Source organism: Phascolarctos cinereus, unplaced genomic scaffold, assembly GCF_003287225.1.
Source record: "Phascolarctos cinereus isolate Bilbo 61053 unplaced genomic scaffold, phaCin_HiC Scaffold_9;HRSCAF=440, whole genome shotgun sequence".
Taxonomy (NCBI): Eukaryota; Metazoa; Chordata; class Mammalia; order Diprotodontia; family Phascolarctidae; genus Phascolarctos; species Phascolarctos cinereus.
Window position 1 is genome coordinate 86,494,086 of NW_027556402.1, and position 26,809 is coordinate 86,520,894.

At 39.6% G+C, this 26,809-nt stretch overlaps 2 pseudogenes; both read right to left on the reverse strand.

The window, feature by feature from the left end:
• Positions 1–360: 360 nt before the first annotated feature.
• On the reverse strand, positions 361–10,509 carry LOC110216015 (PWWP domain-containing protein 2A-like; annotated as a pseudogene).
• Positions 10,510–12,852: 2,343 nt separating this feature from the next.
• LOC144455441 (serine/threonine-protein kinase PAK 5-like) overlaps positions 12,853–26,809 on the reverse strand; it is a 209,307-nt pseudogene continuing 195,350 nt past the window's right edge.

A 26,809-nucleotide genomic window follows, 5' to 3' on the forward strand; every position in this document is an offset into this window, starting at 1 on the left:
ACATATTCAGAAGACACTGATGCATATTCCCTGCATAAAAATGCTCTTCAGTTGAGGCTGTGGCTCTTATGCCTTGGGGGAAGGCTGAGGAATTTTAAAATGCAAGATTTTTACTTGAGAACATTGTGAAACTCTCATGTTAAGAAAGAATTTGATTGTATGTTCAATTGGTTTAGTTTGCCTGTCAGGAAAGTTATCAAAGAGATCCATTTTAAGTATTTAAAAAAAGCAGCCCAGTGAGTGCAATTTTTTTTTCTCTTCCCGGTTTGGACCAAGTGTACTGTGAACAAGTTATTTCTAACCACCTCATAAAATCGTGTGGAGCCTCCAAACTTTACTTTCCTACCTCACTATCCACATTCACGTTTCAAAGTGTGTCAACAGGGCCCCACTTCCAAAGTCAGCTACTTTGCAGCCTTAGCTGCCTCTGTGATAGCCTTGGGATCCAAGGCCTTTCTCTTCTTATTGAAGCATTGCAAGCTTTCTGAAAAGGGAGACAGTTGCAGTAGTGCATGGAAAAATGTTGTTGGAGGCTCAAACCATGAAACAGGGGCCTCCTGTTGGACTAACAGGCCATTACCTTTCTGGCTTACAGTTACAGGAAGAATAAAGGCTGGCCACCATGGGAAGCCATAAATCTTGGCTCAAACAACGGCCCGACATATACTGTCATGCCATCTGGCGTGATGCATTTAGAGATGTTTTTGGACAAGACTTTCATTTTCAAGGAATTATGGAGCTTTTTTCTCTTCCTCTGAAGAGGATGAAGTGAGAGAGGTGGAAAGTACATGCATACAGCCTGGAGGAAAATCAAAGCTTGGAGTAGAACTACATTGGGAATCGGAAGATTTCAAATCACATGTCCTATCACGGCAACACACTGATGAAGAGTCAGATGTCTTTTGATTTGTGGTCATGTAAACAGTGATGCGGTTTTGGCTGCCCTTTTTGCCCAATGTCTGGTGTTCATCCTACTCATCAAGCACATGAACTTCACTGTGGGCCTCTTCAGGACATAGGGATTCTGGTTTTCTGAAGAGGCCTCATCTGCTCAGCTGCTGGAGGAGCAGGGAGATTGGAGTCTGGCTGCCATCTTACCACTCTAGATTTTCTCAAGTCTAGCCTTCAGGGAAGAGTCAGTTTTCTTCATTCCTCTCTCTTTGTGGCTTCAAATGCAACTGGGCTGCAATGGCACCTGAGCTGGTGCTCTGAAACCAAGGGGTGAAGTTAACCTTACAATGTGCGGTTTTGGAAGCAGAAGTTTCACTCGGGTTCTTGGGAGCCTTTTGTTTGGTCATTTTCACACTTCCTGGCTTCTGCATGATCCATTTTTTTTTAACTACTCAATTGAGTTTTACTCTGCCTCTGCTTTGAGGGCTCTTTGAAACTTTGACTGCAGCATTTCTTTTCAGGCTGTCATTTTGGTTTCTCCCATCCACTTCAGGGTCAGTTTTCAGTTTTATATTCACAGCAGTTACACTTTCATCGCTACATTTTGTGTCATCTTCCTATTTAGAAGAGTCACCGGCATTGCCACCCATTTATTTATTTATTTATTTATTTATTCATTCATTCATTCATTCATTCATTCATTCATTCATTCATTTATTTATTTATTTATGTATTTATGTATTTATTTTCTTTGCTGTAACACCACTGTTTTCACATTTGTCACATAGTACTTCTCTGGGTCTTAGTTTGGGAGCATTCAGTATAGACATGGGCTTTTCCCTGTACCTTTTCCTTTGAGGTCTTTCAGTTTTCCAGGGAGGAGGCTGAATTGGTTATCTGTGTCCCTGATAAAGGGGGAGGACAAGGTGCTCCTCCAGGAAAGAGAGGAGGTGGTTTCGAAGTGCACAGGCTTTTAGAAAGGCTAGGTTCTGGTAGCTGAATGGGAGAGTGGTCATCAGCACCGGCACAATGCAAGTCTCCCTTGATTTCTGTTCCTTCTCGGAACGATGTACTGGGGAGCAGCGTGACTTCACGGGGCCCAAACTGCACATAATTCCCATCAAAAGGGCGGCGAGTGCACCAGGGTCTCTTTCGGATAGATCCCTGAGGACCCCGAGAAAAGCCTCTCCCGGTGGCGGAAGGACACCAGGAGCACGTCCTGGGTCAGTGGTCTAGAGTGACCCACTCCTCCGAGCCTGGGATCAGCAGAGCTAGGGCCGAGTGCCAGGACACCAGAGCGGCTGGGGCCGGAGCCTGGACCGGGGACGGAGCCTGGACCGGGGCCGTGCTGGGGGCTCCTCTCATGAGCCTGCTCTTTCTCTTCCGGCAGCGGCCATGTCAGGGGCTCGGTCCCTGCGAGGCTGTTGTTGCCTGCCCCTTCTCCTGCAGTTCTCTTTCTCAGGACGCGCGGTCGGGAGGTTTCTCTTGGACTCCGGCCTCGGAGAGTCGGGCTTCAGCCGGGGCCCAGGCTCGGGCCAGGCCGGCCCTTCGGACACTCGGGGTGGACTCCTCCCTGAGGCAGCGGCTGTGGCTCAGTGGCCTGAGGGGCGTGCTTGTGGAGCACCTCCTGGAGACCCTGGTCTCGGGCAGGGGATGGGTGCTGGCCTGGCTGTGGGGGATGGGGTCAGTGTCTGGCCCGGCCTGGCAGCCTCCCCTTCCCCCCACCTGGGAAGCCTCAGTGGTAGCTGCTATTTTCTTTCGGGCATCTCCTCCTCCTTGACTTTGGGCTGCTGCAGCATAGGCCTAGCTGCGCTCTGTTAGGATGGGGGCCACATGGAATACTCTAGCCTTTCCATGCTGCAGGCAGAGAGAATATTCAAGTGGGCTATCAGAGGACTGAGAAAACTATGAGTGAAAGGTGCCTTGGGAGGACTGCCTCCCTTAAGCTGCCTTCTCCCTTAATCTGGGAGGTGGCTCCCTTAAGTGGCCATGTCCTTTGGGGGAGGGCCCTTTCCCTTGACTGGCTGCCATCCCCACCCTCTTTAAACTAGGGGGTTCCCCTTTAAGCTGCATCTCCGTTAAGGGATGGAGGAGCCTGCCTAGTGGGTTTGTTACCCACAAGAAATGTGCTTACTGGATTTGGAGACAGCTTGAGAGAATACTTTTGAGATGACTTTGCCCCCCAGCATTTTGGGATGAGCTTGAACCTCATCCTTTCTGGCACCCAATGTGCTTGTCTGTCTCAGTCCCTCTCTAAATACATAGAGGTTAAGCCTGGCACCCCAGTCTGACTGGAGGTATTTAGGGGTCTCTATCCTTGCAGGTTCTTGCTAAGTGGAGAATGCTCTGCTTGGCAGCTCTGTGGTGCTTTCTTCCCCGAGACACTGGTGGAGATGGGTAGGTTGGCCCTTGTGCCTGCTTGGGGTTTCTGTGTGTGGTTTGTGGGCCTCTGTTTCTGATTTTGGGGACTCTGTTTCCTGTGGTAGGTCTCTGCACATTGTTTGTAGGATCTGTTTAACTGGGTGATGCCCAGCTTGAGAACCTGGTGCTTTTACGAGATGCACGTGGAGGTGGGGTGGCTTCAAGGGAAAGTGACTTCTTTTGGCCTTACACAAGAAGGGCGGTCCTCCCAAACCACTGGAACTGCTACTATGCTGCCTCTTCAAATTAGGGACAAATTCTGCTTAAGTGAAGTTCATTTGAGTAAAATTTAAAAAAAAATTCTTAAGACTCTCCTCTCTGGCTCTAGCCAGGCTGAAGCTACAGTGAAAAGTTAGAACAGTTAATATATCTTAACAGATTTTTGAGGTTTTGAGATTAGTCACAAAGGAGCTGATAAATTGGCCATTTGAAGACTGCAGGAGAAAACTCCAGAGACTTTAGGTTAATCCAGGAGTCACCCCATTCTGAAACACCTGGTCAGAATTCTGGATCAGACTGGGGATGGTGGTTGTAGAGAGTTGTGGGGACTTGGGTCACCTTCACCTGCATGGTGAGGTGCCCTCCCTGTTCATACCTGCCCTGTAGCCCTGGGGGCCCTGCAGCACGACCTTTTGGGCAGGGCCTGGAATGTCAGCCTATTTCACTTCGTCCTGGCTACCCTCCCCAGCAGCTGCAAGCAGCCCAAGCCTCAAGCTGCATGTGCAGCTGTGGTAGATGGGAGAAGGGAAATGTGCCACTGGACAGCACAGACAGAGCAGAAATTTAGGCTGGCAATGCCTAGCATAGGCCACCCTGGCCTTAGGCAATGCCCAGCTGGAAGTAAGAAGAAGCCAGCCAGCCTGTACTTGGTAAGCCCACCCTTCTATGAATAATTTTCCTATGTGATAATTTGGAAATGCAATTGATGTCATCTGGTTTCTTGTTTGTGTTTTTATTGTATTTCTGCATTGTACTGTAACATTCTCTTATATCACAAAATTTGAGTGACCATGTGAGCCAGAAATGGTGGTAGAGAAAGAAAATTTTTGATCTGAAATTTGTATATGAATTGGGTTTTAAAGATGTGGTAAAAAATTACATGATTTCAGGGCAGCTAGGTGGCACAGGATAGAGCACCGGCCCTGGAGTCAGGAGGACCTGAGTTCAAATCCGGCCTCAGACACGTAACACTTAGTAGCTGTGTGACCCTGAGCAGTCACTTAATCCCCATTGCCCCCCCAAAAAAATTATATGATTTCAAAAGTGTGAAAGTTGCAGTTGCAAAATGTTAATAATCAGATGATTTTTTTTTTGTACAAAGCAATTTGGACAAGCTGGTTCATGCATTCAACAGAACTGAAGTCAACTAATTGGTAATGGGTTTGTTGTATGTTTCAAACACATAATACTGTTTTAACTTGGTAAACTTTTCTATTAGCTGCAGAAGGTATGGTTTACTATCAGTCCAGAGGAAAATCTCATGGGGTAGACAGGCAGATCAGGCCCTTAGTCCCTGTGATTGCTCATATTTTGTAAACTTGACTCCATTTCCCCAATAGGAACATCCACCCGCTGAGTTTAAGCCTGGCCCAGTGCAGTTGGTGGTCTTCGTAACTTCTCTGGAATTGACATGAAGGTAGGGAAGCATTATGCCATTACTGTATAGTGATGCCTCTCTTACTTTATAGCAATTTTCTATAAGCAAGAAGTTTTGTAAGCACAATACTAAATCTATTAAATGATTGATTGATTCTGGAACATCCCTGAGTTACTATAATGAGATGCAAGTATAAGATTTCAAGTTCTTTTCCCTAGCTCCTTATCCTTGTCAACCACCCAAGCTTGCAAGTAATTGAATCCAAAGTAGGGGAGCCCATTGTGTTCTACTCAAGCTTGGGTGCAGACAGATTCTTTTGTCTAGATCACCCGAGGCTGGGACTGATGTGATTTATTTTTTTCCACAAACTTCTTCCTATATTGGGATCAGGAATAGACCGTGCAAGTTTATGCAGATTGATGAAGAGAATCTCCTGGGTTGAAATTAACTGCATAGCTTGAGAAAGTAGAGTTTGAATAAGACATTCATTTTTAACAGTTAGGAATATGGTAGAAATGTAAAGGAAGGTTGAGTAGTCTGAGGATGGGGTTTGAAAGATTTAGAAAGCGAAATGAGGTTTGATCAAAATGTGGAAAGCAGATAAGTAGGTTTGGGGACAGATGGGGCACATCCAATCCCCTCTTGTCCCTGGAAAGTGATTCTGTGTACCCTTGTGCCAGCTTCAGATGGTTGAAGCATGATGAGAGAGTGAGAAGAAGTTTAAGAGGAAAGGTTGATCATGAAAATGATGTCGCTTGATTATGAAATTAATAGACAAAGGTATGAAAGCTAGGAGGAATTAAAATGGAAGGTGCCACATGTTTGAAGCCCCTGTTGTTCACAGTTAGGAAGGGGGAATCTGTGCTCTTGTTAACACATCATGCTGTGTTTATATTGAGAATTCAAAAGCAGGATGAGACACATATTACACCCAACTAGCAAAAGCCAAGGGATGAGGAAGTCTCCAGCTATCTGCTCCCCTCTGGATCACGGAGCTGAGGTTTCTGGTTTTCACTGTAACCTTTTCACTCTACTGTCCCCTTTCCTGACTGCCTCCCCTCCTTCCTATCTCATTGTCTTGTTGCTTCTCATGTGGAAACCTTGCCTTTTGAACCTTCTAACAAGTTTGTGTCCTCCAGGCTAACCTCAATCAAATTTCAGATGGCACTGTTGGAAGGAGACCTATCCATAGCCACCCGTCATTCCCTGGACTTGGCCTAGGCTCCATTCCAGTCAGTCTTGTCCCCTTCCCCTCCCCCTCCTTACCCCTACCTTTCCCCAGGATCCAGTGAGGCAGGGACAGCTCTCCACCCCTTGTCAGCCTGAAGTAGTTCCAGAAGATGAGACCTCCGCCATGTCTCCAAAGAATTTGGGTCCCCACTTATTTGAGGGAGAATTGTTGAGGAATGCATGACACTCTCCTTTGTTCCCAAATGAATTTGGGGTCCTACTTCTTGAGGAGGCAGATGAGGAAATTCCAAAAAGAGGGGTCAGTGAGAACTCCATTATCTCGAATAGCACTTAAAGCCATTTAGGAGCAATGAGATTCAAGTAGGCTGGTGTATGAAACACAAAATCTAAGGAGGAGAGCATGCCCTGCGAAATAGGCTGAATGATGGAATAATGGTAATGTGAGAAACTCAGAACTCCTGTCCTGAACTACCTCATCTCTTCACCCACTGCAGATTTTATGGTGTAATAATTGCCAAGCCTCTCCTGACTCATGGGACTCTTTCTGAAGTGGGAGAGCGGTGTGCCCCTAAGCAGGCACCTTCTTAAGCAGTCATCAACCTTGTAGGGGCCCTCTCCTTTGGGGGCCTTTAACCCCCCTCCCCTTTAAACTTGGGACTCCCTGAAGCTGGGGTTCCATTAAGATGTGAAGGAGCCTGCTTGGGTGTTGCATTATTCCCAATAAATGCCTTTACTTGATTTGGATACAACCTGAGAATTCTTTTGTGATGACTTTGCAACCCAATATTTTAGGGTGTGCCTGAACCTCATCATTCCTAATGTCCAGTGGGCTTGTCTCTGCTTCAGGTCCTCTTCAAATCAAGGTAAGGCCGGCACCCCAGTCTGACTGGAGGTCGTTTTGGGCTCTCTGTAGCCCATTTGCAGGTTCTTGCTAAGTGGGTGATGCTCTGTGTTGTTTTCTTCCCTGTGACATTGGGGGAGGTGGATAGGTTGGCCTGTGTATCTGGTTGTGGTCTCTCTGCACCTGACCTGGGCCTCTGCACCCTGTTTTGGGGCTTCTGTGCCTTGTGGTTCATCTCTGCCCCCTGTTGGGTTCTCTGCACCCTGTTTGCAAGTTCTCTCCAAGCGGGGGTCACCCAGCTTGAGAACTGTGTGTTTTGTCCCCTCCTGTGGGATACCATGTGGAGGTGGGGTGGCTTAAAAGGAAAGTGACTTGTTTTGGTCTTATAGCAACAAAGGAGCTCCATAGCACTGGACTCTGAACTAGGTGGTCTTCTGCAAAATGGGGACAATTTCAGCTTCAGTGAAGTTTATTTGAGTAAAAGTTCTAAAATAAATGTTCTTAAGACTCTTCTCTCTATGGTCCCAGCTCCAGCCCGGCTGAGGCTAGAATGATGATTCCTAGGGATATTTCAGATTAGAGTACTCTATTTGCTGTTTATATGAATGTGTGTTTTCTCCATTTGCTCTTCCTCCTTTTCACTAAGGAAAAGTGTTCTAACTTAAAGCATTAATTAGTCTCCTTTGAAAATTCACTCTTTAATGCTTAGGAAATTTTAAAGGAAATATATACCTGTTATGTGGCACTAGTGTTAGAAACATGGTGATAAGACAACAGCACTTTGTACTGCTAAAATACCTTACTTACCTGTTGTGAGTTACTATCTCAGTCAAAGCCCCACCTTCTAGGAACTTTATCACAGCCCAGAATTCAAGACCAAGAAGACAGTTGTACAAGTCAAAGACATTGTGCTGATGGTACTCCCTCCTTGTCAAAACCTCTGCAAAAGAAAGGGAAATTATCTGGCTGTTAGTTGTAAAGAGGTGACCTTGAACAACAAACATGGTTTTGGATTGTGGGCCAGGAAGACCCGGGTTAAAATTCTTCCTCTCACATCTACTAGCTATGTCCCCTTCGGCAAGTTAGAAAACCTCTCTGTATATCAAGAGATTCTCTAGGACTTATCCACTAAGCCATAAATGGAAGACCCTGGTATCACATACTGATATCACAGTCATAAGTCATAAATGGGAGCCCCTGGTATTACATACAGAGTTGCAAATCCTTCACATATTTGTTTGCATGAAGAGTTAAAATCCTATTTTTTTTTCTGGAGACAATTCTTGTCACTATTAGACTGACTGTTAGACTTGTAAAACTTTAAATGTGTAAGGGCAGGATTCTATTCTCTTCACCGTAATCAATTAATCAATACAATGAAGTGGGTATTAAAGAATTTCCTTTAAAAAGTCCTCATAATAGGTGGACAAGTCTTTAATCAGTTTGAAAGATCCATGGGATTTGGGGCCATTGGATGAAACATGGAAGATGTCACACAGGAAATATCTTGTGATTGGTTCTCAAGGTAAAGTCGTATCATCACACTTCTTGGACTATTTCTAAAAAAAATATTGGACTATTGATAAAAATAGCAGTTCTGGTGAACAAATCTGTCTGGCAAGTGGTGAGCCTGATTCTTCCCCAGAAAAATTGGGAGTGGTAATGAGCACATTAATGGTATGTAGACAGGATTCTTAGAAAATCAAATCAGTTTCCATAGTTTTTTTTAAGATGACTTATGCATTTCTCTTTAATTCTGTCTATGATTTCATAGCTTCTAATTCTTGATCAATTAATCTCCAAGAATTTTTGAGAAAGTCCTAAAAGAGAGGGGTAAAGATGTCAATAACTTCTGGGAGTTGGGTAATGGATGGTTTAGAATTGTGATTATTGCTATTAATATTTCAGCCAACACTTTCAGTGATAATAACATGCCTGTAGATGGGGCATTGACAAGCATTTCCTTACTTGTAACATATTGATTGTCAAGACACTGTATCTGATGGGGAAAAAAATAAGTTAATTAACCAGGGTCTTTGAGTGACCTCCAAACACTAAATACATTTATTTAGCAGGGGTTTATCTGTCAAAGAATTACCTTCTAGAAACTCCATGAAAACCCAGAGCTCATCATCAACAATTTCCCTTTAGAGTGGGCAGGTGATTTTACTGACAAGGAATCTCAGTTTTCTCGGTAGTAAAGAAAGAGTATTCCTTCATAGAATTATAAGGTTAAGAGGTGCATGGAACCACAAAGCATATGGAGTCTGGCCCCTTGATTTTGTTGATAAGAAAATGAAGGCTGAGGAAGGAAAAAGTAAACGACTCAAAGTCACTCAGATATTCAAAGCAAAGCTGGGATTTGGTGTAGTGGAGAGATGGCTGTATTTGGAATCAGACAGTCTTAGTTTGAATCCTGACCCTGCTACTTCACTACCGTTGTGATCTGGGAGAAAGCCCTAAACTTCTCTGATTGTCATTTTCATCCTCTCTAAAAGAAGGGAATTGTATTAGATGCTCTGAGGCCTCTTCTAGCTCACAATCTATGACTCGATGAGCCCATGTCCTCTGAGCCCCAATCCAGTGCTCTCACTACTAATATACTTGTAGGATCTCTCATCTCCTTCCCTGAGACTTCACCATTACTTATTATGAGGTTCAATTAGAGAACATGCCTACATTGTTTGTGCTCCCCAGACATTGGTGCTTAAAGAAGATGAAGACTGTTGATCCCCCCTTGCCCTTTTCTAGCTTCGTTTAACACAGCTTCAAAAATTTGTCAACCAGGGGGCAACTAGGTGGCCCAGTTAATAGAGCACTGGCTCTGGAGTCAGGAGGGCCTGAGTAGAAATGCAGCCTGAGACACATAACATTCACTTGTGTGACTCTGGGAATTGTATAACCAAAATGTGTGTGTGTGTGTGTGTGTGTGTGTGTGTGTATGTGTATGTGTATGTGTATAAGTGTATATGTGTATATGTGTATATGTGTATATGTGTGTATATATGTATTGCCAGCCAGAACATCTGAATCATCACAGGGCTCTTACCAGCTGACCAATCTCTTGAAATACATATTCCAGAACCAATCACCCTTTCATTCAATAATAGAAAAGTGTAAAGGGTACATGGTTTACCTCATTAAAAAGCATCTAAGGCCTCTGTTGTTTCTTCAGGTCCATTTTTTTATGGCTACTTCTTTTCCTGTGTCTACTGTGGTGGCACGGTCCACTAGTTGACCTTTCTCCAATTTGAATAAAATTTTCAAGGAATTCCTGAGGGTCACAGGGGCTAGCCCTGATCTCTTCATGGGACACCCTAAAGGGCTGCTGGTCTGTAGTTGAAGCCCCCCTAGGTGTGGGGTAAGCACATGAGCTGGCCTGGGGACCAGCCTGATGGTAGTGAGCAGCCTTTTGATAACCACTTGATGAGCAGTTGTCATTACTCTGAGTTTTAGGGAGCATGAGTGGGCCAGGAGGGTGAGACAGAGTTGTGCTGACAGCCATCTCTGCTTGATCGTCATTCACTTGGGGAAGCAAATAATGATAGTCATCATTGGTAGTCTTCATATCAGTACTAGCTAGTCAGTTTAGAACACTGGTTGAATGATGAATATGTGCAAAACGTCATTATGCTGGGCCTAAGCTGGGCAAAAACGAAAGTAAGCCAAGTCTGTCTTGGGTATCCCCAAGTCTGGAATTTTAGTCCCCTTGACACTCATACACATACCCAGTGCCTTTAGGTTGTCTTTCTTTCCTCCTATCAAAATCTCATCTCAGCATTGGTTATTTACACCTTATTTTTGTACCTTATGTTATTAGTCTTTTATACCTGAGTATAAATTTCACTAAATATATTCCCTCTCCTTTGATAGTGATATTTTAGGCCTTGTCTCTTTGAAATGAAAGGCTTTGTATTGCTAGAGCAATTGAAAGCATCAGGGGGCAGGTGAATGAGTACTCTAGAGGAGATGGTCCTTCTCGGTGCCCTAGAAAACATATTATATAAGAAGCTGTCTACACTGCTTTCCCACAAGGTTGGCTGTGGAGCTCCTGATGAACTCGAGGAACTCGAGAGTGTAATGCAAAAAGGCAAATTTGACCTCATAAGTATTTGAGACTGAGTAGAATAAGACTCAAGACGGGAACGTAGCTAGCTTTGTAAGGGTATATATCTTCTTTAAAGGAAATATGATAGATAAAGAGGGATGGAACACATATAAATATATCAGTGTCAGGATATCTGTAAATGGAGTGAGACCCATGCGAAACATGGTGGAGATCATTTGGGGAAGTTTACTGGAGTGAAAAATAGATGTGATATTTTCATTAGTATACTCTCCAGACCACTTGGACAGAGAGAAGATATAGAGGAGTAGTTTTGAAAATAGACCTGTCACAAAGTATCATGTATTGTATTCTTTACGGTGGCCTTCAATTTATGCACTGAAGCTCCAGACAACAGTGAAATCACAGATCGCGGTAAAATAACTCAACTCCCTTTTAGACTTTTCTCAGTCATTCAACCAACAAGATTTTCTGAAACTTTCCTATGTGCAAGGCACTGTGCCTTAGCACTGAAAATACAAAGAGAAAGAAAATACAAAAACAAGACATGCTGGAGCTCTCTCTCTTCCCAAAACAGAACAATTAATAATTTTGTCATTGCCTTAATGATAAATTCATATTACAAAAGAGAGAGGAAGCAATAAGGTGGTTACTCTCTATGTGGTTTGCACCAATATGGAAGAATTGGTTGGTGGAGTCATGTGATGAGGAACTTGTGAAAATGTAATCCGCTTCATCTTAGGAACACCATTAAAAGTATAGGTGACAGACATAAGGATTACTATGGACACTTTGAAAATTGAAGGCGATATCTGGTCCAACCATGGTTTTGTTATACCTGTAAGCATCAGGAAATATATCCAGCCTAGGAGAGGTTCTGAGGCTGAAGGTTAGAATTGGCAAGTGTCCACATTGGGCTGGACACGACAGATATTCAGGAAAGATTTTGACACTCAGAAAAGCAATTTTGCCTTCTCTTTTTTTTTTCTACAGGAAAATCCTATGCAAAGAGCATATTTCTCAGCTCACATTCCATAAGGGAGTTTTAGAAACTAAATTAATAATTCCCCTTTATCTGTAACAATAACTATGGTTTTTCACAATAAACACAATTACAGGTCTCTTTAAAGACTGAGGCAATTTTAGCATTAGCTAAGTCAATCAAGACATCTAGAAATTTGAATAGGCTAATCAGTAATTAAAATACATACGCCTAATACCTATCAATTCATGTTCATTACTCACTCTCTTCAGGAGATGGTTCAAAACTCCCCCCTCCCCCAGGAAACTTTCTCACATTTGTCCCTTTACATTATGTTGCTCTGCATCCTCATGACATTTAAACTTTGATTTGCCTTCATGGATAGGTTGCAAATAATTGTTCCTGGGTCACTTGTTCTGCCAAAAAACATTCCTACCATGATACCTCATTATATTGTAAAAGTGACCCTCTTTTCATGAGGGCTGTGCCTTGTTAATGGACTAACATGCACACACATACATATATACACACATGTATTCATTTACTACTGTTTCTACAGCATTGTCTTAGAATAATGATTAGGTAAGGCAAGGAACATGCCCTTGTAGAGCTTCCAGTCTAGTATCAAAATAAGAATCCATCATGGGTGTGAATGTGATCCAGTACTTCTTTGTAAGTCTCATTTCTCATTTTATTGCCTTTTCAAAACCATGCCTATATGAAATGTTTCAGGTTTGCTGGCTGAAGGGCTGGAAAATAAGGGAAACGACAGGTTGTTTGTACTTCCCCATAGTTTTCATGTTCTCTCCCAAATCACTTGTGAGAAATCCTACTTTGGATCTCAAACCGTGAGGGACTGCCATTTAGCGGGTAGCTGTGTTGTGTGATGAGTGGTACCATGCAAGCAGGTTGACCTGCCAGTTTGAAGAATGGATGTTAGATGGGTTTTTCTGCTGTTGCTCTCTGGGAGGTTTCCCTTACCAACATAAAGTGTAGGAACTCCTGAAGCATTAATGAAACGTATAATATCACACAGAGACAATCAATGAGAAAATATACATCATCACCCAAACAACAACTGGGTATTACAAAATCCTTTTTGTATTGCCTATTTTATCTAATGTGATTCAGACAACTACCTTGTGGGATAGGCAATCAATTGATTACTATCTCGATGTTATGAAGAAAGAAACTGAGGCTGAGAGGGAATAAGTCACCAGAGCAAGACCACATCACTAGTCATTTCTACAGCCAGGATTCTCATCTAGGACTTTCTACTATCTCTGAGATTAGTACTTTTTACCTTACACCATACTGGCTTTTCATAGATGTGTACCAGAGTTTTGTAAATCAGTTTCTCAAATATGTGCTCAGAAAACAAACTTGGTCTAAAACAGTTAATTCTAAGAAATAACCCTAATAGGAACATGGAAGCCAAAAGAGCATTGCTTTCCATTACTGGAAATAATTTATCCTAGAACCATCAATTCAGGAAAGAAATAGAATGTGTTTATCATTGTAACACACATGAAAAAAGGAATTTAAAGGAGTATTCATACTTCAGGTAGATGTTGAAAGACGAAATTTCTAAGACCCCTTCTAAGATTCTAGGATTCTCTACTAATCAATAAATACATTACAAATTGAAATAAATGAAGTAGTTCATTACTGCTTATATGTAATATCCTTGGTCTCAGAATGCCAAGGTGCCATATTAATTATCAATTTTTTGACATTTGATAAAACAGACACATTGTCACCTTGTGTAGTCTCTTAGGTCTTTGAGGTAAGTTGTCAAAGATTGTATACATTGCCTGGCATGGAGTTTCATTAAAATGAAGAGGTTGTCCATCTATCACTTCTACGGCCACAACTCCGAGGGACCATATATCCATTTGTTTTATAGAGTTCATAGCTTAATATTGAGGGGGAAATGATTGTTTTAAAGTAGAGCTCAGTAATAATATTCTACAAAGGCAAATGTATAGAGATTATCATTCTAGAGTTTGTTGCTTTCATTAGAACCTTTTTTACTCCCTGCGCCTTCCTGATTGTTCCATACAGTAAGTGTTCAAAAAATAAGAAGAGGTTGTGAAAATAACAGCATACTTGTAACTCTCTACTTAAGAAAAACTCTATTTAAAATTGTTTATGTACAGATGAAACAACAGTATATTTATACTTCCATTACTGTTTAGACTAAGGCTAAAGTTAAAATAGTGTCACATTCTAAAGAATACATTTTGGATAATTTTTTGCCTTACACATCAGGTTTAGATGGATAATGTTCAAAGGACTGTGAAATTATTATGAATCATATATATGTGTGTGTGTGTGTGTGTGTGTGTGTGTGTGTGTATGTATATATATATATATATATATATATATATGTATATATATTTGTGGAAAAATTGTGAATTATTCCTCAGGAAATCTTAGTCTAACTATCAAAGAGATGTACATTACAAACAACTTTGATAATGATAATCACCAACTTAGCAAAACTATTTAAAAGCATCAAAACTCAATGCTAGCAGGGTTGTGGGGTACATTGCAGAATCATTTTGGTGAGCAATATAGCAGTACACATTAATCGTTAAAAAATGTAGTCATAGCCTTTGAACTCATAATTCCATTGTTAGGAATAGAACCTGAAAATATGATCAAAAAACAAAATGAAAAAGAACTGTCTCTTGGAGGATTTCCACATCAGCATTATGTGTGATTACCAAGCCTGGTAAACAACTTAAATGCTGAGCAACAGGGGAAATTGTAGTCCATTAACATAACAGGAGAGGCAATATGACATATTATTGTGGATAGAGAACTTCCTTCAGAGTAAGGAAATCCTGGAATCATCTCTTACATATGATAGCTTTATGACTCTGGGCAATTCACTTACTCTCCCAGTGCCTCTGGGAACTGTCCAAAGTACAGGGTACTCACAGGTCTATATTAGTAGAGAGAATTTCTTCGTTGGAAGTCCGCTACATGAATCAAACAAAGTAACACAGCATTTGCACACTACCTGCTACCAAGTTATAAAGAAAATTTACTTGGTTGTATTGTTAAAAATAAAAGGTTTCAATACAAATTGTTTATAATAAATAAGGTGTTAAAAAAAATCCAGAGTTTCAATTGTTTTTGGCAAAACTTCCCTTTTAGGAACCTTTTGGTTCTATGTTGTCTTTTGAAACTAGAATGTGCAGCATTTGGCTTTATGAATCCAGTTTCAGAGTACAGGGAGAAGAATAAGCAGATGACGCCCAATGATTTCTGGTTAAAGAACAGGAAGTCTGAACAAGGGGAATGAAATAACCACAGTTATCAATTTCCAGTTACTGCCACATCTTGTCTGCTGGATATATTCCTAGCATAACCTATTCAATGGCCTGTATTTACAGTTTTTATCTCAGGGCGAAGAGGAAAAAATTGAATTGAGTAAATCATCCAAGGTTACACACGGTGCAACATACACATACATTCTCAGCTTTCATTCAGGCAGTTTGCTCCTTTCAGTGATTCCCATCACATCTTCATATTTAGTCTGCAGCTATACAATGAGCGTGATTCTTTAACATGCACATATATTGGATGTTACACGTGATAAATGTGGATAATTTATTCAGAGTAGACTCCTTGGGAAACTGGACACCTCTTCAAACAAAACTTAATAAGTATGATAGAAATCTTTTCTCCTTTAAGTGTAGATTCAAGTTTTAGAAGAGAGCAAAACATAATTCACATTCAGTTATGACCCCAGGATCTGAGATTTAAACCTGTGTGGGATTTTAGAAACTGATGCTCTGTCTCCCCTCACACCTACTGCCCCTTCATTTTGAAGATGAGGAAACTGAAGTACAGAGAGATTATGGGTTAAGTGAATTACCCTGGGTCATAAAAGTTATGAATATTTGAGGAAGGATTTGAATCCAGTACCCCCGACTACAATTCCAGTGTTCTGTCAATTATGCTATGTTGCCTTTCCAAATCAAGAAAATCATATGACTGGGTAGTAATGCCATTTTTTTTTAATTTGGAAGGAAAAAAATGAAACATGTAAGTGTAGAATAATGAAAATAGTGAGAATATGTTTCCTTCTGTGGCTCTGAAGACATCAGCATATAAATGTATGTGTATATATAGGCAAAGATATAGGTATATTAATGTACACATACATTCACTTATATAATGCACATAAACATATGTACATAGAAATATACGTATACTACACATATATTTTTATATACATTTTTATATACCTATGTGTGTATGTATAGAAATTTATTGAACTCTTTCAATCTTCGTGGTCTTATGATATACCAAATGCTTTCATGTATTTTGTGATTGCAGAAAGGATGGATTTTTTTTCCCCTCACCTCATTTCCATAAGGTATTCTTGATATAACCACTGGTGCCGTGCAGGAGGGAGTGTCAATAAATGATGTCCTTTTGGGGACTTCTTTTGAAAATTGGGCACAGAAGACAAAATCAGCTAACTTTATCTGGAAAACAAGAGATACAACAACATGTCCCCTTGACCATGTTTCCTGCCATTCCGTATAGACATGAATGAAGTAAGATACAAAGTTAAAAATTAAATGAGTTGTCATATGCTGTACATTAGCAGATAATATTTGTAGTACTTTAGCAGATATTTTCATCTCCCCTATGATGCCTGGAATAGTATATCTCAATATATCTGATTTTCTTTTGAAATGATGTCTCACTCATGAGGCAGTTAGGTGTCCCAGTGCATAGAGAGCTAGACTTGACAGCCTCACATACTTGCTAGCTGTGTCATTTGCTGAGCAAGTCATTTAATAAACACCTTTCTGCTTCAGTTTCATCATCAGTCAAGTCAACACTCATTGGTTAAGCATGTGTCAAGCACTGGGATAAGCTCTGGAGAGACAAAGAAAGGCAAAACATAGGTCGTGTTCTGGAGGAGCTCTTAGTCTAATTGGGGAGAGAACATGCAAACAACTATGTCCAAACAGGATCTGTACAGGCTTCACTTGGGGGAAGTGTCAGAGGAAGGGCACTCAAAAAGAGTAAGGATGATTAGGAAAGGCTTCTTGTAGAAGGTAGGCCTTGAGTTGAAACTTGAAGGAGGTCAGGGAAGGCAGGAGCTACAGATAAGGAAGGGGAGCATTCCTGCCTTAGAGGAAAGCCAGTGAAAAATGGCGAGAGTCAGGAGGAGATGGAGCGCTTTATTCAGGGAACAGAAAAGAGGCCAGAGTGCATAGGGGGAACTGCAGAGTATGTAGGGGGGAGTAAGGTTCAAGAATGTTGAAAAATATGGAACAGGACTGCATCTACCTCACAGGATTGTTGGAGGGCATCTTATAAGTTAACATATGAAAAGTGCCTTTTGAACCATGTGATATACAAACTCTGTTGTTATGGTTGGTGTTTTTGTCCTTAATGTATTGAACTGAGTGCTTCAGATCACACCTTGCATTCTTTCCCCTGATGAAATGTGAGCTTTTTGAAAACAGAGAAGATTAATTGTTACCGTTATCTCTTGTGGCCAGCACTGTGCTTGACACATAGTACATGCTCATTAGAGGCTTGTTGACTAATTGTACCATCATGGCTTCTTCCCCAATTAGTGACTGTTGTGTTTCTTCTGGATTTCTCAGAGCAGAGCCATAAATAAGTAAGATGTTAAAGAAGAGGGAAAGAACTTGCAATGCAGTGGTATAATAAGATTTAGAGCTAGAAGCCACCTTGGAGATCGTCTAGGACAAGTCGAGCATTTTATGGATGAGGAAAGTGAGGTATGATGGTAGAAATGAGTTACCTAAGGTTGCGAAGTAAGCAAGTAACAGCTAGGATTGGAACTTCAGCTACATGACTACAAATGTAATGATTTCTTCTATACCAGGATGGAAGAAAATTGAGCCTCCCGAGTGAAACAACTAGCTAGGGCATAAAAGCAGCTTTTTTGGCCCAAAGAGTAGGAATGATGAGGTATTATCCAGGTATGAGAGGTCCCAACTGTTTTTCACTACTGCCTGATTTTGACAAGTTACTGAACTCTAGGAATCTGCTTTGTAATTTGTCAAATGGGCAGGATGCATAAAGAGGGGAAGAAGGACTGGGCTGGACTAGAGTATCTTTTGAATTTCTCCTACGTCTTCAATTATTCTATGCGATTTATTCTGTGTCCTCCTCTCACTACAGCTCTTCATGAAAGAGTGAAGATAGTCAGTTGTTGTATCTTCTCTTATTTGTGTATGCATTGGACTACATGGTATAGGAGATGTTTTCTGACTTTGCATTTTCTGTGATTCTAGAACCCTTTCTGATATGGGCACTAATGATAGCTGTCCTGGCCTTCAGGCTTCCTTAGGGTAAAGTCAATGTGGAAAAGAAAGTGATGATCTCACAGGGTCAACTTGGCTTCATGTTGATCATTTTATGCCCACAGTCATGAGAGATTAACATTATTTTTAATCCTGATGTGCTGGCTTTGTAGACTGTAGATCAGAGGAATCTTGTTGGCCTCCAGTTTTAGCAAAACTTTTGACCAAGTCCCTTGATATCCTTGTGGACAAGAAGAACTGATGTAGGCTAGATGAAAGAACATTTAGTTGCATTTATAATTTCTTGAATGATTAACTTTGTATTGGGTACTTTTGAAGGAATAAAAAAAAGAAAGTGAAAAAAAAATAAAGAAAAAGATATTCAGTCCGCAGATACCCCCAAAGTCTAATAAACTGGAAAATCTTTGGTAAAACTGAGGCAGTAACAACTATTATATGAACACCTTAAATAAGACTATTCTAATCCCAATCAATCTATTTTATTTCTTTACTTTCATACTTTTTTTTAGAGCTATAATCTATCATCTTATGACATGGACAAGTTGCCAGATCGTCAATAAGCATAGATAAAGCAGCTATTATGGGACAGAGACTTTGCTCAGAGCTAGGAATAGAAAGAAAGGCAAAGATTCACATATTCTCTCGCATAACTCACAGACTAATGGGGAGACAACTATGTACAAACAAGATAAATATATAGATATATGATCACAAATTTTATATGTATAATAAATTGGAGAAAGTAACAGAGGGAAGGCAGTAGCATTGAGAAGGATCGGGAAAGACTTCTTATAGTAGGCGGAGTTTTAGCTGGCATTTGAAGGAAGCCAAATAAGCCAGGAGGTAGAGATGAGGAGGGAAAGAATTCCAGTCAGTAAAACTACTCACGAATCTCAAGATAGAGTGGCTTGTGGTAGGAACAGCAAGGAGGGCAGTGTTACTGTATGGCAGAGAACAAAATTAGGTAAGATGTAAGAAGGCTGCAGTGGGCCAGGTTACTCACTTTCTTTTTATGTGAAATGATGATAAGAAAAGCTGGGCCTACTCCGTGTATTTCACAGGGCATTCAAAAGTATAAAGTGGGGCATCAATGAAACATACAAAATGTTAAGAACACTTTTTTCAGTCAATTTATACACGCAGCTGGAAGTTATGAAAAAATGAAAAAAAAGTTAGAAAATGCTAAAAGATATTACTGTAGATAAATCTTTTTTTTTCTTTTCTTACTAAGCAAGACCTGGCTGGACTGGCATTGAAGGATACTCAATGAACACAGTCTTCCTGGGTCTCTAGATTCGCCTCGACTCTGAATCATTTCTGAAAGAAGTCTGATCCAATGCCAAGATATCCAGACAATTATAAATATGCTGCATCAGGAAAAAAAAAAAAGAAGTAACATCTAAGAGAGATTTTTTCCCCATTTATTGGTGCCATGCCCCTCAGTGGCAGGGAGACAGGTCAAGTAGACCAAATTGGTCACATTCTATTTTACAAGCATGCTGCCAATCCAGATTTCCTTTGAGGGTTCAGCTCTTCTTTCCTTCCTTCACTTCTCTATAGTAATCTTCTAAATTGTAAAGCAGCTGATGCATTGAAGGAATATATCAAATGGCTACCCTGACCACTTGTCCAAGCAGGTAGCCTCTCTGGAAATGCCAACAATAGCTGGGCTTCTGTCCTTTAGAGAGCCTAGCCAGATAATGGCTCAAATAGGTTTACCTTCAATTAAATTTGGAATAGAATCACAAGAAGTATTTTAATTTATAGGAGTAGAGGATAGCTAATTTTCATTAGGGTTGAAGCAGTAAGGGGAAAATTAAATTTCTACACTCCCTAAGTTTCTGTAGTCACTGTTGCAGCAAAGAAACACACCTTAAATTTGGGCCCTAGCTTAAGGGGATGCATAGGATGACATTTTCAGTATTATGATCATAGTACATGATGTCTTTCTTGGTAAAGCATGTGCACGTGGGAGGCAGCAGAGGCACTAAGTTGGGGAGTTCAGAGTCTAGAGGAACAAATATCTCCAGGACAACTGTCCTCTGAGACTGATATCCCCAGCTGGTGATTACATTTTATTGTGCGTTTTTCCTAATGGTAAGGAAAATCTTAATATCTTACCCGGCCATCACTTGTCAGAAGGATGGAGTCACCCTTAAATGGACAACCCCTTGGGTGTGTAGATAACAAAGAGCCCTCAGGACTGATAAACAGACTGTAGCTATTTTTTCTTCATTTGTACAAAAGAAAAGAATATGTTTTAAAAGCAAATTAAAGGATTAAGGTTATGTTTTAAGTAAAATTAAATGAACAAGTTTAGAGTATGTTCAGGTTCATTAGTTGTAGCTAAAGCAGATGCAAAAATGTGGCTTCAGAGTGACTATTTCATATTGAAAAGTTTTTGTTGGTAAACAATAAATTTTTGCTACAGCCCTTCGGTAGCCTGCACTTGTCAGGATATACTTAGAATAGCTTAGTCATTCACACTTATTCTTCAAACATTATTGCTGTTACTGCATACAACATTCTGTTGGTTGTGTTGGTTTCACTCTGCATTATTTCATGCAAGTCTTTCCATATTTTTTTTTCAAAAATCAACCAGCTCATCATTTCTTATAGTACATTAGTATTTCATTACATTCATGCACCAGAGCTTGTTCAGCCATTCCCTAAATGATGGGCATCCCCTCTATTTCCAGTTCTTTGCGACCACAAAAGAGAGCTGCTACAAATATTTTAGAACCTCTAAATTGTTTTCCTTTCCCCCGATCATCATGGTTAATAGACTTACTAATGGTCTCATTGACTCAAAGGTTACATCTACAGTTGTATAACTCTTTGGGCATAATTCCAGACTGCTCTCCAAAATGGTTACATTAGTTCACAGCTCCACCAACACTGAATTAATGTGTGAATTTTTTTTCACATTTCCTCTAACCCTGTTATTTCCCACTTCTATCATTTTGTCCAATTTGATAGGTGTGAGATGTACCTCAAAGTTGTTTTAATTTACATTTCTCCAATAAATAATGATTTAGAGCATTTTTCCACTCAATTATATTTAATTTTTTTCCATTTGCAAAAATAGTTTTCAACATTCACTTTGAGAAGATTTTGAATTGTAAATTTTTTCTCCCTCCTTCCTTGATCCCCTCCCCAAGATGGCATGCAATCTGCTATAAACTATTCATGTATGATAATCATACTAAACATGTTTCCACATTAGTCATGTTGTGAAAGAAGAATCAGAACAAAAGGGAAAAACCACAGGAAAGAAAAAATAAAAGAGAGAGAAAATAGTATGCTTCAATCTGCATTCAGACTCTGTAGTTCTTTCTGTACATGTGGACATTTTCCATTAAGAGTCTCTGGGAATTGTCTTCTATCATTGCATTGAAGAGAAGAACTAAACAAATCAAAGAGCATTTCATATATAATTTTTAAAATAATTTCAGTTTATTTCCTTTAGAACACCATGATTTGGAGCCAACCTCTCAAGACAACAACTGAGACTTGGAAAGTATTATTTCCTTGATTTGAAAAGGTTTGTGTATTGGGGTGGTGATGGAGCTATCCTAATTCCTGAGGTATTAGTGGCCATTTTTCCTCTTGGTCTCTACATCTGATTTACATCAGAAATGGATTTAAGTCACTCAATTTTATCACAATGGGATCATAGCCATAAAACTTCAGTTTTATGTGCTACTACTACCAGAGTTAGAAGATTTATAAAAACTGTGCTAATTCTCTTAGTTTATGCAGCTACAGAATACTATCATAATTATTTGTTATTAGTTGCCCTTGTTGAGCTTATCCCTGCACATCTTATTTGAACCCCGACACAGTAGATAGGTATCTCCTAATATCTCAATTCTAGAGTGATTTATTTTAGTTAATTTTCATTGGAATACCATGACTTCCAGTTTACTTGTCACAAACACAAGTAGGTATGGTAAGTATTTAGAAAACTAGTGTTAAATCATACACTGAGCAGGTAGAGAGAAATTTGAAGTTCTGGATTTCAGAAGAGTAACTCATGTGCCTTTATCATTTCAGTCATTGAAGCAAGCATAACCTAGGTGAATGACTAAAATGTAATATCAGCTTTATTTTACAGAAGGGATTTGAAACCTTGCCACATGGGGATTCAAGGAGTTACTACTGCCTAATGTGCCTCAAGAATGTAAACAATTAGAGGGAGACATGATAATAGCCATCAGATATTTGAAAGATGGATCCAGACTAGAGGGAATTCAGTTGTATTACTTGGCTTCAGCGGGCAAGAATAAGTGTGGTACAGATTTCAACTCAGGGAGAAACCTCACTAACAATTTACCAGTTACACATGCACAAAACGGGCATGGTGTATTCTGTGAGAAAGTGTTTTCTCCCTAATGAGAGGTGGGCAAGCTCAAGCTGGATGCCTACTTGTCCTCATGCTATTGAGTTATGGATTTATCCATCAGGGAAGGAAGTGGATCAGGTGACCTGCAGAGTCCCTTCTGATTCTAGAATGCTGGGTTATATCTCCATGGAGTTATAACACAACAAGAGCATACCAATCAAACTTCACCTATCCATGCTGTTCCTAATAGAAGCTTTGTTTAACTGTTATTTTTCTCCCTATCTTTAGTCTGAGTTTACGAAAGTATAGAATAGTTGCATTAGGATTAGTTATTAGTTGATATTTCTTCTTAGTTTTAGCATTGGAGTTTTATCATTATTAGTTATTTGTTATTATCCATTATTAGTTATTTGTTATTTGTTATAATTGGTTATTAGGTATTTGTTATATCATTGCTATTAGTTGTTATTATTTGTTATTAGTTATTAGTTGCCATTTTTCCTTGTTTTGCCATTTGAGTTATATCACAATAGAGTTATATCACTGAGTTATATCATCATTATTGGTTGTTATTTTTTTTTTTGCTAGTAGTTGCCATTTTTGTTCTTTATTTGAACCTCCACACAATATCCCAATCTCAGAAGTGATTGAATTTTAGTTCATTTCCTGTGGAACACCATGTTTTCGAACCGAAATCTCATGAAACAATTCAGCGTGATAAGTAGTACATCATTGACTTGCACAGGCTTGAGTGTACATGTGGTCATAGTAGTGGTAACCATTGCTTGAAATAGAGCTGTCTGTATTCCCAAATTATTAGCTGCCACCTTTTCTCCTTGTCTCTACTTCTGAGTTATATCACAATGGACTTGTGTCGCTGAGGTATATCACAATGCTGTGATAAGCATACAATTTCAGGTATATGTGTGCTATTACTAAAAGAGATAGAAGCTTTACTTAACCTGTGATTTTTCTCCCTACTTTTCACTCAGTTCATGAAGCAACAGAATACTGCCATTCTCATTAGCTCTTATTTGTAAGTATCTGTTATTATTAGTTAATAGTTGCCCACTTTGAGTTTATGTCTACACATCTCATTTGAACCTTAACGTAATACATGCTTTATTGCTTATATCCAAGTTCTAGAATGAATTCATTTTACTTCATTTAGTTTGGAACACCACGATTTCACCAGACATCTTATGAACACAATTAGACGGGGTTAAGTATTAGCAAAGCAACTTCTCTAATGAAAATATTCATTTCAGAGGGGGAAAGAATTTCTAAAATTCAGGATTTCATAGGAGAAACTCATGTGCCTTTATCATTTTAATCCTTGAAACAAGCATAACCTAGGTTCCATTTTACACAGGGGGTTTCAAACCATGCCACATGAGGATTCAAGGAGTTCCTGCTGCTTATGCTCAAGAATGCAACCAGTCAGAGGGAGACATGAAAGTGGCCTTCAAATCTTTGAAAGATGGTCGCAAGTGAGACAGAGAAAAATACCGTGCTATTACTTGGCTTCAGTGGGCAGGAATAACTGTGGTATAGATTTCAACTCAGGGCGAAACCTACCTAACTATTTACCAGTTACATGTGCACAAAAGGGGCATGGTGTATTCTGTGAGAAAGTGTTTCCTCCCCAATTAGAGATAGGTAAACTGAAACTGGATGCTTACTGATCCTCGTGATATTGAATAATGGATTCATCCATCAGGGAAGGAATTGGATCAGGTGACCTGCAGAGTGCCTTCTGATTCTAGAATTCTGGGTTATATAGGAGATCCCACCTGTCTTTCTCTGAGTGCTCTGCCATCTGGTTTTCCAAAAATCAAAGTCACAATTTTCTACTTTCCTTCTAATCTTGGTTGCATTGGCTTTGTTTGTTTGTGCACAAACTTTTCAATCGAAAGTAATCAGTTGTATCCATTTTGCTTTTTGTAATGTTTTCTGTATTCTGTTTGGTCAAGAATTCTTCTGGTCTCCATAAATCCTATAGGTAAACTATTCCTTGTTCTCCCAGTGTGCTTACAGGATCAGCCTGTCTCTCTAAATCAGGAACTCCTTTCCACTTTATTTTGGTATAGGGTGTGAGATTTTGAGCTATGCCTAGCTCCTGCCATATTCTTTTCCAGTTTTCCCAGCAGTTTTTGTCAAACAGTGAGTTCTTATCCCAGAAGCTGGGGTCTATGAATTATGGGGTTTATGAATTAACTGATTACTATAGTCATTGACTTCTGTGTCTTGCCTACTTAAACTATTCCCCTGAACCACCACTCTGTTTCTTAGCCAGTACCAAGCACTTTGGATGATTGCTGCTTTATGATACAATTGAAGATCTGGAATGGCTAGGCCACTTTCCCCTGCAGTTCTTTGCATTAGTTGCCTTGATATTCTGGACCTTTTGTTCTTCCAAGTGAATCTTGTGATTATTTTTTTCTAATTTGATCAATAATTTTTCGGTTGTTTGATTGGTATGGCACTGAATAAGTAAATTAGCTGAGGTAGAATTGCCATTTTTATTAGATTAGCTCAGCCTACCCATGAGCAACTGATGGTTTTCCAGTGATTTAGATCTGAGTTTATTTGTGTGAAAAGTGTTTTGTAATGGTGTTCTTACAGTTCCAGGGTTTTTTTTGGGAGGTAGACTCCTAAATCTTTTCTAATGTCTACAGTAAGTTTAAATGGAATTTCTCTTCTTATCTGTTGCTGTTGGGCTTTGTTGGTAATAGATAGAAATGCCGATGATTTATGTGGGATTCTTTTATAGCCTGCAATTTTGCTAAAGTTGTTTCTTATTTCAAGGAGTTTTTCACTTGCCTCTCTAGGGTTCTGTATGTATATCATCATATCATCTGCAAAGAGTGATAGTTTTGTTTCTTCCTTGCCTATTCTAATACCTTCAATTTCTTTTTCTTCTCTTATTGCTAAAGCTGACATTTCCATTATGATACTGAACAACAGTGGTGATAATGGACATCCTTGTTTCACCACCAGGCTTATTGGAAATGCATCTAGCTTGTCCCCATTAGATATGATGCGTGCTGAAGGTTTTAAGTAGATGCTATTGATTATTTGAAGGAAGACTCCATTTATTCCTATGTACTCTAGTGTTTTTAATAGGAATGGGTGTTGTATTCTGTCAAAAGCTATTTCTGCATCTATTGAGATGATCATGTGGTTTCTGTTAGTTTTGGTGTTGAGATGACCAATTATGCTGGTAGTTTTGCTAATATGGAACCAGCCCTGCATTCCTGGCAGAAATCCTACCTGGTCATAGTGTATTATTCTTGTGATAAGTGGCTGTAATCTATTTCCTAATGTTTATTGAATTTTTTTACCTCTACATTCATTAGAGAAATTGGTCTATCCTTTTCTTTCTCTGTTTTGACTCTTGTATCATAAAAAGAAATTGGCAACACTCCTTCTTCACCTGTTTTCCCAAGTAGTCTATGTAGTATTGGAATTAATTGTTCTTTAAATGTTTGATAGAATTCACTTGTAAATCCATCAGGCCCTGGACATTTTTTTCCTAGGGAGTTCATCAATGGCTTGTTCAATTTCTTTTTCTGAGATGGGGTTATGTAAGTATTTTACTTCCTCTTCTGTTCATCTGGGTAATTTATAGTTTTGTAAATATGTATCCATTTTACTAAGATTGTCAAATTTATTGGCATACAGTTGGGCAAAATAGTGCCTAATTATTGTTTTCATTTCCTCTTCCTTGATGGTGGATTCACCCTTTTCATTCATTCATTCATCTGTTAATTTGGTTTTCGTCTTTCTTTTGGTAAATGAAATTAACCAAAGGTGTATCTATTTTACTGTTTTTTTCATAAAGCCAGATCTTAGTTTTATGTATTAGTTCAACAGTTTTCTTAATTTCAATTTTATTGATTTTTCCTTTGGTTTTCAGTATTTCTGGTTTGGTGTCTAATTGAGGATTTTTAATTGCTTCTTTTTGTAGTTTTTTTAGTTGTACGCTTAATGCATTGATCTGCTCTTTTTGTATTTTATGTATGTAAGCATTTAGAGATATAACACTTCCCCTAGGGACTACTTCTGCTGCATCCCATAAGTTTTGGTATGTTGTCTCATTATTGTCATTTTCTTGAATGAATTTATTGATTGTTTCTATGA